The sequence below is a fragment of the Aegilops tauschii genome, chromosome 1 (genome assembly GCF_002575655.3).
Source record: "Aegilops tauschii subsp. strangulata cultivar AL8/78 chromosome 1, Aet v6.0, whole genome shotgun sequence".
NCBI classification, from domain to species: Eukaryota; Viridiplantae; Streptophyta; class Magnoliopsida; order Poales; family Poaceae; genus Aegilops; species Aegilops tauschii.
This window is the reverse complement of record NC_053035.3, coordinates 481,084,251-481,094,431: the sequence shown is the minus strand read 5'-3', so window position 1 is coordinate 481,094,431 and position 10,181 is coordinate 481,084,251. Positions and strand designations below refer to the sequence as shown.

The 10,181-nt window shown below is 43.1% G+C and overlaps 1 pseudogene; it reads right to left on the bottom strand.

Annotated features, from left to right (window-relative positions):
- Nucleotides 1–287: 287 nt before the first annotated feature.
- On the bottom strand, nucleotides 288–1,831 carry LOC109735698 (probable inactive poly [ADP-ribose] polymerase SRO3; annotated as a pseudogene).
- Nucleotides 1,832–10,181: the final 8,350 nt, after the last annotated feature.

The following is a 10,181-nucleotide window of genomic DNA, read 5'->3' as shown; positions in this document are numbered from 1 at the left end:
TACCACAAACAATAGGGATTGCTCTTGATGGACACGATGATCCATAGCATATTGCACAAACTGCTAACTTCCCTCATATAGTTTGTGAATCAATTTTTATTTTTTACTTCTTTTGAAAAACATGAATATTTATTTGTTTTCAAAAGTGAATGTTTTATTAAAACTTGAATTTTTTTAGGGAGAACATTATTTGAACGTTTTTTAAATATTGTGAATACTTTTTAGTTTTGTAAACATTTGGAAATGCATTTAAAAAAAATGGATTTTTAAGGAAATTTTGACCAGTTTAAAAAAAGTGTGAATATATATAAAACTATGTACATTTTTAACTATTTTTACTATGTTGATTTTTATCAATAGAGTTTGTTGCTTGGTTGGGAAGATTCTTTTTATTTTTTTTTAATTATTTCGGCTTAGCCAATAAAAAGCACTTCACGTCACTTACAGAGAAAACACACACTCTCTTTTTCTATATATAAAAAAAGACACGCAAACTCATTTCCCTTCCCCCGTTTTCCATTCTCAAGTGTCCCCCTGCCAGAGACCAATTCTCTAGATTTCTTTCGTAATTGCTATTATATTCACACACCCTATACTAATAAGCATCCCCCACCAATTTACCTTGAAGCGATTGTAGGTCCCCTGCAATGTCTGCAGCTTGGACGATGGCACGAACCGCTGGATCTCTGCTAGAAGCGTCGGAAACATGTCACGAGCCACCGGCGAAGGCTTCTTTAGCATGGAGGTCGCTTCGGATGATCCTAAAACCCAAAATTTCAACGAATAATAACATGAGATACAGGCACATCTGGGGACAATTACAGCACCAATTCAGACAGAGCACTCACTAACCTTGCATCTGATAGAGGATGGGAAACTTGAAGCTGACGACGTACTCTGGGAGGATCCTCGTGTTCATGTCCTTGCCCCCAAACAACATACCACTGTGGGTTCTGCATGTTGTCGGCGGCACTGTCGTAATTGTCACTGCTGGGGTGGAGCTTGGAGGACCCGGCTGGGATGGCCTCTGGCCGGCCCATCAGAACACGGCACGGCACGATATGCGCCTCGCCGTTCTCATCTGCATTTGCTAGCATTGCGCTGCATAAAAATGATTTCATACTCGTTAGTTCCTTTATGCACTGCTTCACAGAACATTCAGAACATATGTCATCACCCGGACTCTATGTAGCAGGAAACATGATTTAGTTTTGCTCGTATTCCTCCCTTCCACAAACCATTACCTAGTCAAATTACTTCATTCATAGATAAACTAATACTGCCGTTCATGCAAACTTGTTTCCCCCTAATTTTTGAGCTAGGAGTATGAATCAAGATATAGAAACCAAAGGCTAAAATAACATGGAATCAATTATATTATGGGACGGAGGGATAATATGAATGCAATTTGGAACAGATCCTGAATTGGTAACTGTATCTGATAAATTATCCTACAGCTATATGCCTATATTCATGCTTGCCATCGATCAAAACCCCAAATTCAGAACTCTGACCTGACCTGGCATAAGGAGACTGAGGCGGCGAGAGGTGGACGTCGTCGCCGTGCGCGCGATGGCCAAGGACCTGGCTGTCCGTCCTGCCGAACCCGTGCTCCACCGCCGCGGCCACGTCCGCCGACGGAGCGCCATACCACGCGAACTTGGCATTGCCCCCGTCGGCTGGCCCTGCTGCATTTGTGGAACGCCCTGGACCGGGGACCCTGCACGACCTTGTGCACCGCCCGTACGTCTCCTCCAGCCTCACCGCCCTGCCCCAAGCTGGCCGCCTTGCACCGGGCGAAAAAAGAGGCACAACCTGCTTCATATTTCATTGTACACCATTTTATATATCCAATTTTATTAAACATCGATAATAAGGTAAAGCTGATTATTACTTTTTGTACAATTAATTTTGGGCATGAAGAAGCCAACTTAGCATTCTTCATAAGATGGAAGAGCAGTTTTGCATGGAATAGTTTGTTAGTCATCTTTTTGGCTTTTCTGGAAAACATGAAAATTTCCTCATTTTTAATAGAAGTTAAGGTTTACGTAAAAATTGGAACACTTCTTTAAAAATAATAAATGTTTATGAAAATTAGAACATTTCTTAAAAAAACACATTTTTAACATGTGTTTTTTGTTTAAAGAATGTTTTGATATTTTTGTACATTTCTAAATGATTTTTTTAGTAAAAATGGAACTTTTTGGGGGAATTTTTATGATTTTAAAAAATGCAAACCTATTCTTTTGAAACAAAAATAGTGTGAACATATGTAAAACTGTGAACATTTTTAAACTAATTTCTTCAGTAAACAAATTAAATCGGCCACATGCAAAGTCGGGTTTTCACGTACTTGGAACAATATTCTTCAAAAGAATGCTTGATTTACTAACAATCGCATTGGCGATGGCTGAGTAGACTTGATCAACAATTGTTGTTGTCCAAGTCGAGGAGCTAGCCCAGGATGATGTGAGAGTCGCCTTGACAGATAATCATTAATTGTATCTACTGGTCTAGTAGCACCTCGCACCGTCCCAGAGATCTCAGTTTCGGGTATGATGCAATGAAGCCGCTATGGTTACCCTGGTAAACATGTAAACATGACAAATCCAAAAATGCCTAACCATTAATACATTGGCAGCCTGCAAGTATTTCTTAGCTCAAACCCTCCATGTTCAACAGCATGCTCTGGGCAACACCTCAGAAAGTGCTAGATTTGTGCAGGACAAACAAAATATAGAGTTAGTAATGCCATTCAACATTATTAATTAGTTTTTAGTTCCAGAGATATAGTATTATCTTAGGCTGGCCATAGTGGGGGTAACATAACCGGTAACATGCACTTGGGACTAGCAAACATGCTTATATGACACACAATTAAATAAGAGACACTACTAGAAAAAAGGCTATAGATAATATGGACACTAATGACGCACCACACATGTGGTGCGCCACTACTATATACTAATGGCACACCATGTGTTGGTACGCCATTAGTGTCCAAATACTAATCGCGCACCATATCCACGGTGCGCCACTACTAACAATTTTTTTTTCAAAACTAGTAATGGCGCACTATCCCTAACCCCCCCCGGACCGCCTTTTCAGTTTTAGAAAAAATAAAAGAAAATGATGGAAATATCAAAAAAATAAAATAAAATAAGTTTCCCATGTGATATGTGGTCTAGTTGTTGGGAAAATTTACAAATATGAATTTCGACTTTATTTGCAAAATCTCTCTGGAATTTGTAAAATGGGCATAACTTTTGCGTACGAACTCGGATTAAGAAGTTTTATATATGAAAAATCATCTACTCGAAAAGTTACATACGATTTGAACTGGGGGAACTTTGTTCAACATCTTCAAAATCCCCAAAAACCTAACAGAATGAAAGATACGGGGCTTTTAAGATCTAGAGGGGGAAAAATGAAAAAAATTCAAACTTACTAGTGGCGCACCATTTGCTAGGTGCGCCACTAGTAACAGAAAAAAAATTTGGTTTCAAAAAAAAATTGGAATTTTTTTCAAAATATGATGCGTAATATGACCGGGAAGTTTGAAATATTTTTTCAAAATTTCATCACACTCATGAACATGAACAAAGCCATAGACATCAACAAGGTTTAATAGGATTGATATGATAAATATATCAACAAGTGCCTGTGAAGTGAGCTGGTGTTGGGGTTGGATAGAACTGTGAAGTTAAGCGTGCTCGGGCTGGAGTAGTGTGAGGATGGGTGACCTTTCGAGAAGTTTGACCACGGAGTGCGCTTTGGCTTGAGATTAAGCATATTGGCTTGAGATTAAGCCATAGTGACCCGAGATTAAGAAAAAAAACAAAAAAAAATTCTGAAATTTTTTTAAAAAAATGTTAATAATGGCGCACTTCCGCACTACAGGTGCGCCACTAGCAGGCCTTTTCCTAGTAGTGAGAGAGAGTGTTAGAGTAACATAGGTAGATACTGTATCATGTTAAATGTTATACTACTTTGTGTCATGCATGGCAATAAATATGGCCATCTATGATACTACTTTATGATACTATGCACTATGAAGGTAGTATCATATACAAGTATCATATGCGTGATACTAGTATATGTTACTCCCCATTATGAGTAGCCTTAGAAAACCTTTCACTGTTGTTTCACTAACCTGACGTTCAATATTCCAGAAGCCATAAAGACGCCGTAGTAGCCGTTGGCAGCATTGTAGCCATAACTTGTATTGCCATTTGACTACACCTTCGAACAACAGTATAATTAAATGCATGTTAGCCATAATTTATCCTCGAGTAGATAATAGTTCACCAGAAAAAAAATGTGTAAGATGTAACCTAGTGCGCGAACACCTTACTTGATAGGTTATCCTTGCGTCCAGCGAACACCTTGTTTGATGATTAAGTAGAAACATAATCTCCGGCAGAAATCATCAACATTCCCTAAAAAACTCAATATTTATACATATAAATAATTATCATATTACAACCGGATCAGAGAACATGAAGCAGATCATAATTGTGAAACACTGAAGATTATGTGGACTTGTTGATTCCAGCGTGAAGGGCAAGGAGCAGAGGGCATACCTGGTGGTTGTCGTCGGGCCATCGTCTACGACATGGCCTACCTGCAGCTCGTTGGGAGGGTGTCGTAGATGTTGCTGCAAGTTCCGGCTCCTCTGCTGCGGTTGCGGGAGCTCGGCGCGTTGCATCTATGACGAGCATTCCACTCGGAACAACTTCAAAAGTCCAAGCAACATTTTTTCAGGCATGTTTTTGGAATTGGTTAACATAGAGGCCTAGGCACATATTTGATGAGACAAAAAACACGGAGACAACCATTACCACTAATAACTGAGGCAGCCCTTGCGTGAGAGAGAGAAACAGAGGGGAAGGAAACGAAGAAGAGGGAGAGCAGGGAGAGGGACGCGAGGCGTGGAGGTCCGGCGATGGTATCCGGCGGCGGGGCGGCCGGTGGCGAGGCCGAGCGTGAAGGCGGCGGGGCGGCGAGGGGCTCCCGGAGCGGCGGGGATATATAGATAGATTAGTACCACCTTGAATATAGAAAATAAATGGTAAATGTTCGTATCTGGTGCGTCGGCCGAAGCTTCAGCCGGTCGCGCTCGCTCGCTCGCTAGTCGGACTCGCAGCAGAAAACACGCGGCTGACCCTATGCAAGCCACGCAACCCACTAGGCCCACCAACCACCCATTTTTTTTCTTCGTTATCCTCATGCGGAGCGCCACAGCCACAGCTTCCATCTTTTTTCCGTGTCTCTCATCCCCGGCTCGCCCACGCAGCAATGGCCACCGCCCAACCATGCTTCCATCTCCTCCACTCCGGCCAGATGTTGTGACCCCTGAAATTGCTGCTGCCCAAGCCCAGGTGACCCGGGCACTACTGCGGGGAGCCAACCCACAGCGACGGACTGGAGACTGAAGATGGCCATGAGCCAACCCACAATCAACAAAGTAGTCTGCTACAAACGATGAGAATTTTTGCTACCACCGGCATCGAGGCATGCTGGAGCTGGAGTCTCGGCCTTGCCATGCCCGACGCCGCCGTGTGCTGGAACCGTGCCCTGTTTTTGCTTCAACCTTCAAGCAGGGAGCTGGAACCAGTGTGTGTGGATGCTGCAACAGGCCTCGAGGGAGTTCGATCCGTTGGCGCGGTGTGTTGCAACCAGCAACGAGAATAGCTCTGACCGGCGATCTATTTTGCTGGAAGCGGCCGACCAATTTGTTGCGGACGGTGGAGCACGCCGGGCAACGGCGCCAAAAATGTTGGAACCAGCAGTCTGGTTTGCTGGATCCGGCTGACCAATTTGTTACAGACGCGGGAGCACGCGGGGCACTAGCTGGCAACCTGCTACAACGACAGCCATGGCGGAACCTGTAACCGGCAGCCATTTTTGCTGGAACCAGCTTCCACAGGAGCTGCAACCAACAGCAGGAGAAGCTAAAACTAGCGATGGGGAGATTTGTTGGTGCGTGGAACTAGTGTTTTTTGCTGGAACCGTCCGGCACAAATGCTACATCCCCGGTGGAAGAAGTTGCAACCGGCGACAGAGGATGCTAGCAGCGGATGACGAACGGGGCAGCGGCGGGTGCGGCATGCGGCGGAGGGTGCCGCCACCGTGGCCGGAGACGTGTGCAGCTAGTGGTGCGTGCGGGGAGGTGCTAGACACGGATTGGTTCCGAGCGGCCCCGGCGAGCGGCCCCAGCGAGCTACGACAGCGAGGCGGGCAAGCGCATGGAGATTTAAGAGCGTGGGGAGGCTACAGAGCACGCAGAGGACCTGGAAAGACATGTGCGAGGGCACAACTGGTCAAATCGTACAGTCACGAGCGCTTAAATCATACTGCCGCGGGGCGACCGGCCCAAATTTAGGCCGGCGCACCGGCGCCTATCAGCGCCCAAAATAAATATAGATGTATTGAAGAAAAAAAACGAAAGCGTAAATTTATGGGAAGAAGTGTATTATGACGGTGAACCCACAAAGTCAATCCGTGCTTTAAACATTTGTATATATATATATATATATATATATATATTCATCACCCAGGTTGCAGAATAAGTTATTCTTCGTCCGAGGTAATCTTACGATCGCTTCATAAATAAATTACATTTGGAATACAAATAGTTACATTCATATTGATTCACTACGTAAAATTTGGTATAAGAAAACAAAAAAATAGGTTATAAGACCAGAAATATCGCATTTTATGTATGTTTTTACGTTCGTAACTTTACGTAACATAAAATATTTTTTACGGCAAATATATATTTTCTGACGCTCTCTTTTTACGTATGAAATAAGACAAAATTTACGAAACGTAAAAATATGGTGCATTGATGTCAAAATAGAGAGGGGGTGAAGAATAACTATTCCTCACCCAGGTGCATTTTATGTATGTTTTTACGTTCGTAACTTTACGTAACATAAAATATTTTTTACGGCAAATATATATTTTCTGACGCTCTCTTTTTACGTATGAAATAAGACAAAATTTACGAAACGTAAAAATACGGTGCATTGATGTCAAAATAGAGAGGGGGTGAAGAATAACTATTCCTCACCCAGGTGACGAATAGCGTGACCCTATATATAGTACCACCTCGGATATATGTTTTAGATTCAAACTGAAATCGTGAATTCACGAAAAGAAGCGTATTGTCACGGTGAACCCACGGAGTCAATCCGTACTTTATTATTAGAAAGAGATTAGGGAAAGACTACTAGTACAATGCCCGTGCGTTGCACCGGGCGTAGAAAATACCAGTTCTTATGAACCACGATTTAGTGGTTAAGGAACTATGTGAAGGGACAAAGGTCACTGATGATCAGAAAAGATGCATAATTTAAGGACCACGGCGTGAGTTTAGGACATGGAGTATGATTTAGAGTAAATTGATCTAATTGACAATGTTTTTTTGAATAACTTTTGATCTATTTATTAAATATCATGGTAATATAAAATCATCAGAAGTATTAAAAATCACATCTATGTCGTGTGTTACAACATGATAAAAATTCATTGCACGCTGACACTCATAATCCAATTGTTATTGTTTCTCAAAAAAAAAAGTCAAATGTCCCTAACATGAGGAAGAATTGTTCTTTCAAGCCAACCATCTTTACAAAACGTCTAACAAAATTATGTATTTTTGTGTGGGGGGAATATATGCAGTGTTTAACTTGCGGCCCATGCTTCGCTAATGAGTAAACACCATAATGCTTTTGCCAAAAAAAAAACAAGATAGAAAATCGGCTTATAGTAGAGAGGTAGTTGATCAAAATGCAGTATTGATTAGCGTATATTTTATTGACCCACATATATGTTTAATGCGGAAGTGCATGTTATAATCCCCAAGATCCTCCGCTCTCTCAATATTATGCTCAACATGCGTGCATCTTCCTTATTATTCATTCATTTCCAACGTAGCCGCCCCTAGCGCGTCGAGCTCTGCAGGTACTCCTGGTGTGCGTGGGTAGGAAGGTACCTGCAGTAGATGGCCTTCTTCATTGTTTGCCCCCCGTCTGCCTCCCTGCACCGAGATCCATCTGCTCCGGGCCATGACTGAGAACCAGCGATGCTGCCAAGTAATTTCTAAAACACCTGGTAGGGCGTTCATGTTCATCTCCCCGAGCCCCGTTTTTGGTCGAGGGATCCCGATTCGGGGCGACCCAACACTGGCCGTCCAGAATATTCAATCTCCGATTTTAACGTAACCCAATTCTTTTCCAGGTCGGGATTGATTTGTCGAGGGTTAAATTTCTCTGATTATTCAAAGGAGCGCAGGGGCATCATGTATCAGTGAGGTACTGAAAACACCGATGTACTCCATTGGAGGTACGAACAATGTTAATTGATGGAGTTTGCCTGCAGGCAGTATTGACGGTTCCATGCAATTACATTCTGCAGAAACTTCAGCGATGAGCACGCAGTGCAGGATGCAGACGTCGTGAGTACGCAGCTTAGTTATTGTGCATTCCGCTTCATACAATCCTTGTAGGATATGTTTCTACTAATGCTGCTGTGTTTTGAACATTCCCAGTTGCACATGGTTCATGTATTGCTAGATCGACAACAAGTCCCTCCTGTCAGCCTACCTTTACGACATTACAAGGAGTCAAGTTGAACCTGATGTATTAGTGATGAGATGACAATCCAGAACCTACATCGCCACTTTTGAACCTACCATTGATCAAGCTTGAATTTGCCAAGGCTGTAAATCGCCACTCTGGAACTTCAATTTTGAGGAGTTATTTTTCTGCACCCACACGTTGAGGCTGTTGTTCGTCCGCCTCTTGACTTCGTAGTGACCAGCATCCATTCTACAGGTGAACGGACTTCAATTTAAGGAGTTATTTTTCTGTGCCCAGCAAGTGCCAGCTTCATTCAATTTGAGTAAGTAGGAGTGGAGATCAAAGGGCTGTGCGGTCCGTCGAGGGTCTGTAGGGGAGAAATATTGGAGCCCCCTGCTCTACCGCGTTGCTGCCGCACCGGGAGGGCGTGAAGATAAAGTTTCAGGGCCGCAGCTGGAGAGAGCGGCGGCGCCCAAATAATCACGTGTCGAATGCTAAATGTAACACTTCATTTTTTTTATGTTCATATAACCAACCGATGCAAATTGAGATGGACTTCTTGAACTATGTACTCCTAATGATTTTTCATTGCTATGTTTCCCAGTTGAGTTTTGGACCCTTGTGATTTTATTTTTCTTTCAGCTAGGCTCCTACAGATCAACAACATGCATGCATCCGCAGCTACATTACATTTGTAATTCTATTTGTAATTTTCAGGGAGATCTTCTTTTTTCATTACTTCTCATGGAGATCGAATTATGTGATATTGTGCTATTGGCAGAGACATTGCAATCTTATATTTGCAGCATCAGTCAGCTTTGTCAGCCCATTTAACTCTTCTGAACGTGGTGCAGGTAGGCGCTTAGGTACTATAGGACTGAGCAGTATAGGTACTAGTACCAGTTTTTGCTACTAGCCTGTCTCCTTCAGATATGACGTGACGGTCACTGTTTTTGACTGTGCTGTGTAACGCATGCCAGAAACATGTTCTTCATAGACGGTTTGTTCGCGTTCCTTCATGCGAGAGTAAACCCAACAAAAGATAAAATGGAGAACAGACACGAATGCTTGTTCGGTCGTATAGTTTGACGCCACGCCAGCAGCGCCCCGCGCGGCTCATAGGTACAACAACATTTTTCTAAGCTGGCGACACATCAATGCAGTAAAACTTTGACCATAGAAACGTGGGCAGAGTTCTCAGATGTGAATAGTCATGCCCTTGCACAGTGTGTGCATGCGCGGAAGTAGCATGCACTGGAATCTAATTTGGGTGAAGTAAGATTCGATGCTAAAGTTGTGTGGTCAAATCAGTCGATGGAGCCTATACAACCTAGGCAGCTGCAATACATTTAGCCTAGTGTTACTGTTTGATGTAGGTATGCTAATTCAAACACCATTGCAGTGCGCGCACAGATCCCTGAGACTCCTGTTTTGCATGGACGGTGATGATAAACGGGTGCCCAGGCAGGCACCCGGGACCTAAAAGTCCATTCTCAAAGACAAACCTGAGGGTTGAAGTAAGATGGAGTTGCATGAATTCTCCATCTTCACGATTGCTAGTTTGACTCTTGTCAGAATATTAGAAATCCCTATCCG